The following is a 9,283-nucleotide window of genomic DNA, read 5'->3' on the forward strand; positions in this document are numbered from 1 at the left end:
CACACCCACGGCCCCGCGGTGGGGGCTGCGGGCACGGAGCTTCCACTAATAAAGCTATTTAAAGCCGGTGTGCCACGGAGCTTCCTGGGGAGGGCTGGGAAGCGCTCATCGCCGTACCGGGACGGGACCGCCCCCAGAGCTGTCCTGTCCTGCCCTGGCCGTGAGTACGGATCAGCCCGCCCCCCACCAGCCTCCTGTTCTTGCTGGTCGTGATACTGCCTCAGTTTTTTATCCACTCTCAGATTTTCTTTTCTATCCACTCTGCTTTTCTCCGTGGCTGTACAGCCAGAACACGGATGTGGATTAGAGCAAGTGCCCTGCTCTGCAGCTTCCTGGCTGGTTGGCTGATCTCCCATCATCCATGGCCACTGTCACTTGCGGATGCCAGTTTGTGTACTGCCACCATCTGATCTGGAGTGTTTGTGGTGACCTCCAGTCCATGATCCCCTCCTGCAGGAGGTACAGCTACCTGTCCTGATGCTGTGGTGGTGCACTGTGAGTTTCTGGAAGGTATTCTTTTCACTCTGTCTTCAGGCACCGCCGTTGCAGCCCCCACCACAGGGCTTGGCATGGAGAAGCCCTGCTCGGCACAGACACTTGGTGGCATGCGAGGCATCTGCTTGGCATGCCGTGGGGCCACGTGCAGCCTCACCTGACTGGCATGGTGCCAGGTATGTCTTGGTAACCTGAACAGTTTGTGCCCCTCATTGGGCAAACACAGGGCAAGGAACAGCCCGCCTGGCTGCCATCTCACTGCTCCAGAGGCTCCAGGGTCTCCAAGTGGGTCCCTGCCATGCTGCAAGGAGCTCACGGGAGCTGGTTTCTCTGCTTTGCACAATGTAAGGGTTTGGTAATTGCAGAGGGGAGTATCTGCATGTGGTGCTCACTCGGCTGGCAATGCCACACTGGGCAGAGGAGCCCAGAGGGATGTAAGCAGAGCTGAAGGCTGGGCAGAGGAGTCCACGCTCCTGTGCCTGCCCTCCACTCTATAGCAACACAGGGCACAAAGCAATGCCTTTGCCCTCCAGGCAGGGCAGGAATTAAGCTCACACTCTGCAGAGCTGGGGGAGCTGCAGTGCGGTGCCCACAATGCCCCCTAGCTGAGCCCTCCTCCTCTGCCCCCAGGCAGCAGTGGGGAGGGCAGGGGCAGCAGGGTGCTGGTGAACCTTGGCCCATTGAGTGCTGAGGCAGGAACCTCTGCATCTGTGCTGAAGCTTTGCAGCTGGAAATTCCCTCCTGGCTTGCCCACAGCAGCGCTGGGAGAGGGGAGGCACACAGGGCTCCCAGGAACTCCTGTGGGAATACACGGGAGGGTTGTGAGCAGGTTGTGAGGTGGGTGCCTGTGCCTACAAGCACCTCGGTGTGCCTGCATGTGCGTGCACAGCTAACACATCTCTGCATGTTCACAGCCATGTGTGTGTGTGTGAGCTCGTGTGTACACCCAGTGCCGCGTGTCAGCCCCTCATGGGTGTGCACACCCAGTGCTGTGTGTCAATCCCTCATAGATGTTCACACCTAGCGCTGTGTGTCAACCCCTCATGGATGTGCAAACACAGTGGGCCCCGTGTCTGCACACACAACAGTGAGCAGACAGCAACTTGCCAGAGTGTGTGTGTGCCGGTGACACCAGCCCTGTGGGTGCATGTGTGTGAGTGTGTGTGTTTGCAAGAGTCTCAGGGTGTTTGTGCAGGTATGTCTGGGTCAGGGGAGACAAGCATGGGTGCAGGAGACCCCTTCAGGAAGAGAGATGCAGAGGTGCAGGGTCTGTGCTGGGGGCTTTGACGACCCATTTCACAGTTCAATGAGGTCCCTTTGAGCTAGAAACATGGGAGCACACCTCAAGCGTTTGACTGCCCACCAGACCTCAGCTTAGGCAGGTCCTGTGAACCTTTGGGTGACCTCTACCCCGCCCTGGAGCCATTCCAGGCTGAGGCTAGTTATACTGGGGGATTCTCAATCTCTCTGTGAGGTTTCAGAGTCCTGACTCTGACCTTCAGCAAGCTCCTTCTCAGGAATTTGCCTCAGTTTCCCTACAATAGGCTGCTTTCATGCTCCTGGCTACATGCACATGGCTCTGGAGGTCTGGGTCATGGATGAACCCTGGGGAAGACAGGTAGTTCTTTTAAGTAAGGGATCTGACCTGTGGCCTCTGCCATTGTCCCAAATCACAGCTCCTGAAGGCAGGAGACCACAAAAGCTAAAAATGTAGAGGGGAAAGAAGATGGAAAATGGAGTTAGCAAGAGGGCAAGTGGTTCTCACTTGGAGAGAGGCACATGGACATTGATTGTGGGGTGACTCCTTTGTATCCTCAGGATATCTCCAAGTGCTCTGCCCACTGGGAAGGAGAGTTATCTCTTGTGGGGGCTGTCAACTCCCTCCCACTATTCCCCTCTGTCCCTGGGCTGACAGAGCCAAATCCATTGCCTTGGCAGCCAGGAGAGACCATGGCATAGGCAAGTGATGCCAGCAGTCAGGCAGGGACAGGACCTGCTCTAGGGAGGACGGACCAGCTGGCAGAGCCCCTTAGCAATCTCTCAGCTTCCCAGACCCCTATCAGCCTGTCTGGCTACCAAAACCTCCAGAGGCTCCACGAATCTTCCACTAGGCCCCCAGATCAGACCCCTAGAAGCACTCCAGCAGTCCCTAGGGGTCCCTCATCCCCTAACTCACTCCCCAGAACTGCCTCCCTCCTGTATTCGTAAAGATTCTCCAGATCCCAATCAGCCTGTTGAAGAGCCTCAGGACCCCGCAGCCCCCAGCTCGGGGCAGGGAGAGGGCGGTGTGCAGCATCCCGGCTGTCGCCTCGGCAACCCGGGATGCGGGGCGGGGCCGCGGCGGCGCGGCGGGGCCGCCAGGGGGCGCTGCCGCACGGTGCGTCACGGCGGAGTGTCCCGGGGGCACCGGGGGAGCGGGGGCACGTGGGGAGTGGGCACGGGGGGGCACCGGGGGAGCGGGGGGATGTGGGAAGTGGGCACGGGGGGGATGGAGGGGAGAGGGGGACGTGGGGAGTGGGCACGGGGGATGAAGGGGAGAGGGGGGCGTGGGGAGGGAGTAAGAGGGGTACGGGGGGAATAGGGGGACGTGGGGAGTGGGCACAGGAGGAGGATGAGGGGTAGCGAGAGGACATGGGGAGTGGGCATGGGGGGTGGAGGGGTGCTTGGAGAACATGAGGAGTAGGCACAGTGGGGTATGAAGGCCATGGAGGGGTGCGGGGTGCCATGGACATTAGGCACGGGAGGATAGAGAGGTGCATGGCAACATGGGGAGTAGGCACAGGGAAGCAACCTGGAGGGGAGCAATGGGAACAGGAGAGGTGGGTATGGGGCAGTGGAGGGATATGTGGGGAACATGGGGAGTAGGCACAGGGGGATATGGAGCTGGGCTTGGGATGTTTGGGAGAGGGGCATGAGGGAGTACATGGAGGGGTGCACGGGGGTGTCCGGGGAGTTTGTGTGGGGGGGTGTGTATGGGAGAGCACGGAGAGGGGAGTGTGCAGAAGTGGGAGTGGGAACATGAATGGGGCTGCATGAATGTGGGTGTGCACGGGGCTTCGGGGGGTTCATGGGGGTCTGCAGGGGGCTGTGCTTGGGGAGCTGCACATGGGGACTTGTGTGCATTAGGGTGTACATGTACGGATGTGTGTAGGATTGTTATCAAGAGAAAGTGCATGTGAGTATGCATCAGCCCCCCAATTCCCTCCCAAACTCTAGTCCCCACGTTTTTAAGGGGCAATGCTCAGGTGGGACCCAGCTCTGAGGGAGCTGGTGTGAGCCAAGGGTGGCTGTGGGGGTGCCACGTGGAGCTGGGGAGTCTGGGGAGGGGGTGCTGTAGTTGTACATGTGTGTGTGTGTAGCCCAGATCCCTGGTGCTGGGCAGTTTACATTGGAAAACTCACAAGATCTTCCCAAGGGAAAAAGAGGAAGTTTATAACATTTGGGTTAAAAAAAAAAACCAACTTAAACCTCTGCAGCATTAGTGGCTTCATTTCATTTTATTTTTTCAAATGGGAAGAGCACAACTTTCCCTTCAATTGCCCAAGTTGAAAACAGCTGGACAGATTAATTCAATCAAACTTGGGGAAAAAAAATCCCTCTGGACTGAGACCAAAACTAAAATGGTTTTGCCAAAAAAGAAGCTTTTTAGGAAAGTTTGGAGTAAGGCAGACAGGCCTGTGAGGGGGAGGATGAGAAACCCAGAGAGCAGCTCAGCTGAGGGAAGGCTGGGACTGCAGCACCCAAAACCTCTGACAAACTCTCGTGGTCGTGGTCCCTCTGCTGGGTGCTGGAGAGAGGGAAGGCTGCGGCCAGCAGAGCTACGGCCTGGCCAAGGCTTCTGCCTGCCCAGCCCTCCTGCCCCGGAGCTCTCTAACTCTCTCCTTCTCCAGGCTCTGCTGCTCCCTCCTGAGCGCTCTCAGAGACGTCAGCCACGCAGCCAAAGGCACACACCCACCCGGACCTCCACAGGAGGGTCGCTGCCCGACACAGGGGCTCTGCTGACCCATCTCACCTCTTGTCCTGGCTCTGCTTTCTTCTGGATGCCCTGGCATCTGGGGTCACCAGCTCTGGCAGGGAGGAGATGGGTGCCTGGAAAGTGTCCAGGCCAGCCCTCCTGCAGCATCTCCAAGCACCCAGGCAAGGGGATGTGCAGGAAGCCAGGGCACTGAAAACAGGATGCAGACAGCAGGTATGAGGTGCATAAGGATGCATAAGATAGGGTGCATAAGGAGCCTCAGACCTCTTGTTTGGGGACACTGTGAGGGTGTGGGGTCTGTTTCCTTCCTTTTCCTTGACCCTCTCTGTCACTGCTGTCTGGGCCCTGCTCTGTCCATACAGCCCCAGCACCCTGAGGCCACCAGTGCTGGTTGCCATGGAGGTGAGGCCTGGGCTTGTGGCAGTCATCCTGCAGGGCAGGACTTGACTTCAACATCATTTACAAGAATTAGAGGTGTTCACTAATTCAGAAAATTCCACACTGCCAGGTTTACCTGTGAGCAAAGAGCTCTCAAGAGAGGCTTAAGCCATGGGCATGGCACATGCTAAGCAGCATCTGTAATGCTGGTGGGCTCTGAGGGGCTGGCAGGGAGCTGTTCTCCCTGCCCTGGCACCCCTCAGTCACCCCAGCAGAAAGGCAGGGCAGCCTCCCTCCTACTCCTGGGTCCTGTTTCTGATTGCCAACATCTCACATCCAAATTCCTTCTGCTCTCGCGGCCTGATACTTACCCTGTAACAAAGGCAGCGGCCACCCTCCATCTCCTCTCATCTTGCACGGGGACCAGCACCCTCCACCCATCCCCGGGGCCATGCACCCATCCCCACAGGAGAGAAGGACTCAGGGCAGTGCTGCACGGACGTGCTTGGGCAGTCCCAGCCCTTTGGCGATGTGTTCCTCTTGCTAGAGGCAGTGCAAGGGCTGGGACCCCTCATCCCGGTCATACCAGTACCCCAACCAGCTCGGAGGCTGCTCTCTGCCAGGGGAGTGTTTCGCTGCACAGCCAGTCCTCGCAGCGTGGGGGAGGGAAGAGGACGGGGAGCGAAGGTCTGCCTGCCCTCAAGGATGCTGCCGGGGGCAGCTGGGTCCCTCCGCTTCGGCCCTGACGCGAGGAGCAGCGTGGCGCAGCGACGATGCTGTGGCTGTCCCCCGGCGCTGCCAGCGCCCCAGCCGCGGGCTGTCAGGCGGACTGGCCGGGCCGGCCGGGTGGCCGTGCGCTTGGCTGGCTCCCGAGTCGCGGTCGGTTGGCTCCTGAGTCACGGCGAGCAGACTCGGGCAGGTCGCGGGGCGTGAGCCGGCGGAGGGCTGCGCTGCTGGGGGCTGCGGGGCTGCCGGGCTGGGGCAGCTCGGCACGGTGACTAACGCTGCTGCAAAAGGCAGGGTCGGCCCGACCCCACGCCCAGTCCTGACTCACGCAGCCGCCGCTCCGGTCCCGCTGGTGCTGCTGGGCACGGGAGCGAGGAGAATTATGCTGCAGGACGGCGAAGGCTGGCTGCATGGGCTCCTGGCAAACCCCTCTTTCCTCCTCCTCCCCCTCCTCCTCCTCCAAAATGGCTTGTTTCCCCCTGCACCCCCTCCACTCCATTCTCTGATGGCAGAGCTGCTCCATTCTCCCACACCTGCACACAAACTGTCTGGACCTGGCGGTCCCAGGGGCCATCAGCCCCTCCAAGGCTATGGCTTGGCCAGGACTGTGCTTGGCTGGAGCTGGCTGGTCTCTCCTTGTGCTGCTCTCTGGTCCTATCCTGCAGCCAGCCCTTAAGATCAAGTGGGAGCACTATGATACAGCACACAGGTCTCAACTCCTTCCTTTCACTGACATGGGTCTCTAGGACATCCCAAAGAGATGCCAGACACTCTCCACCCAGTGCCTATGAAAACCACTGCATGATTCCAGGGCACAGCACTTGGAAGTTGCTTATCCCAAAGGAAGTTGCTTATCCTTTATGCTAAAGGAGAGCACCGGCCAGAAAGAGAGTACAGGAGGCAGTGAACCACAGGCTGCATGTAGGGGTGCTGGGAAGGGGTCCTGATGGAGATGACAACAGAGGAGCCAGCCCCATTCTCCTGAGGATGTGGAGTCTGTGTCATGGGGTGCTGGCAGGATCTGCTGCTGCATGAGGGAAGGGGAAAAGAATGGGGAAAGTGGGAGCTGGGCAGGAAGATGTGAGGTGTAGAGATGGAGGGATGGCAAGAGGGATGAAGGGGCAGAGACACAGTAGCAAGCATGGAGGGACAGAAGGATAGAGGGAAGGAAGGATGGAGAAAAAGAGGGATGGATGCTTCCCCAGTCCCCTGCACAAAGCACATGCTGGGGCACCATGTAATCTGCTCAGGGAACCACCACCTGGGTGCTTTGGCTTGGGCAGGGGAGATCCAAGGGATATTCCCACAGTGTCCTGTGCAAAAGACCTCTCCATCACCTTTCCTATCCTGGCTCAAGAGCAACACCCTTCATGCTGGCTCGCTCTGAGGGCTTCCCACATCCCTGCCTGGCCTCTGTAGAGTGTGAGGCTTGTGAGGAGTGCTGGAGATAGAAGAGAAGCTGGGAGTTCCCATGGCCTTGTGTCCCGAACCAGGGGACAGATGTGGTGCTCACAGAAGGCCCAGATTTTGCCCTTAGCTTTGATGTTTACATCAGGACCAAAGCACCCTCTCACTAGCCTCACCTGCCTGTCTGCACCTACTCCTGCTTGAAGGGGCCAGATCCTGCCCCATAAGTCCCTGGTCTCTGGGCCACATCAGATGTTTAACCTTGTGCTTAAGGGCTTTGCTGGTGTGACACAGAAGAAAGGCTGGAGCACAAGGCTTACCCAGCTTTTCTTCAGCCCTGGGATGTTGCTGGGACACGAGGAAACAGGTTTCCTGTTGCCTGCCCCTTCTGTGAGAGCCGAGGCAGTGGCACAGAGCAGCTGTCCTCCTCCCCAAGGCAGCAGGAGCGTGCAACCGAGACACCCGCTTTTGGAAGCCATTATGTCATTAAGGGCTGGAGGAGGATGAAAGCATTTCCCCTCTGATTTGCCTTGGCATTCATTTGAGTGCAGGATCCTAATGAGCACACAAACATCTGCGCTCCCTGAGCCTTGGTCTTGGGGGTTCCTGGAGCCATGGGAGTTGTCCTCTGGTGAGAAGGAGCCTTGTTTTCACTGGGAGACCCCCAGAAAGAGCCTCCAAAGCATTCTCTGGTGGTCCAGGCCAAGGGCAAGTGTAACCCCTGGGCTGGCCTTAGAAAGCTGGGGGTAGTGAGGATCTGCTGGTGACGCTTGAGACAGGGTGCTCTCCACACCTCCCTCCTCCAAAGGGGGTCCAGTCAGTTGGTACTAGAGTGCAAAGGGGAAATGGAGTATAGAAGTCATATCTTGGGTGGGAGGAGGTGGGGAGTGCAGAAGCAATGGACTCTATGATGGGGTCCAGTGTGTTACCCCTGTAAGTCCCCTGGTGTGTTCTGCCCAGCCCTGATAATACATCTATCAATTGAAGTCTGTAGCAAAGGGACAGGAACCCTTTGCCCCCTTCATTGGCAGGGTGGCTGAGAGGGGAGTCCTGCCAGCACTACCAACCTCCTGTGGGACACCCCACATTGCTCACTGGGTGCCAGGGGGATCCAGGACAGTGGCAACATGGAGCAAGAGGGATAGATGTTGGGATGATGCTGTGTTGGGAACCTCTCTGTGCACTCAGGGTACTGCCCAAGGGACCGAAGGGTCTGTAACCCCCCTCCTGCCAAGCTGCATGGACAAGGAAGATAGAGTGTAGATGCCTTCCCCACATCCATTTTCCCACCTGCTCACAGGCTCAGCCCACTTGGAAGCAGAGCTGGAGGCAAGAGAACCGTCAGCACCTCCAGGCAAGGGACCTCAGCAGGGATGCCACCCCCTGCAGCCCAGGAGGCACTGCACAGCCCCAGATTGCAACTCATTTCCCAAAGGAAATGTATTTTCCTCGCCTATGCAAACAGGAACCGACACGTTGTGCTGCCGGCAGCCCCCGCTGGCACTGCCATGCGTGGTGCCCGCCTGGAGGGGAGAGCACTCTGCCAGCTGCCAACCAGCTGCCTACAGCATGGGCACCGGCACAGTGTGGGCTGCAGGGGCTGGGGACACTGAGGAGCTGTGGCTGCATTGCCTGCCACCCTCCAGCCACCAGAGCCCAAAAGGAGCCCCCTTAGTTGTCCCCCAAATTCAGGGGACACCAAGTATCCCCACTGACCAGGAAGGGGCTGTGCAGAGTCAGATGGTCCAGACTGAGAGCCTGGTTAGCCTGGGCTTTCCCAGGGCCGTCCCTCCTGTCCCCAAGGAGTAGCAGGAGGACGCAGAGACAGCCTGCAAGGCCACCAGTTGGGACATCCCCTGCCCAGCAGGACCCTGGGAAGGTAAGAGGTGCCTGAGTGTTGGGGTGATAGTGCCAAGGAGATGGGCACAAACTTGGCTGCCCAGTCCAGGAGGGCTCACGGGGAAACCGAAGCAGAGAACCCTTGGTGGCCTAGTTGAAGGAAGCCAGAGCCACCTCTGCAGCTCCACCAAAGGCCTCGGCTGTGCAGCACTGCTTCCCTGGCACTGGGCTGGGGAAGCCCAGAACAGGGCTGGCATCTCCACTGGCCATGCTCTGTGCCCACGCATACAGAGCCCCAGCCTGTGTTGCTCATGCTTGCACCCCTCGCGCTGGCAGACAGACCTCCCTGCATGCCTGCAGCTGCTGCCACTCTCCTCCAGCTCCTGTGGGCACACCCCGATACCTCTGTGCACCCCCAGCATCCTGTACACATCCCACACCATGAGCACACTCATCTCTGCT

The sequence above is a fragment of the Colius striatus genome, chromosome 11, assembly GCF_028858725.1.
Source record: "Colius striatus isolate bColStr4 chromosome 11, bColStr4.1.hap1, whole genome shotgun sequence".
Taxonomy (NCBI): domain Eukaryota; kingdom Metazoa; phylum Chordata; class Aves; order Coliiformes; family Coliidae; genus Colius; species Colius striatus.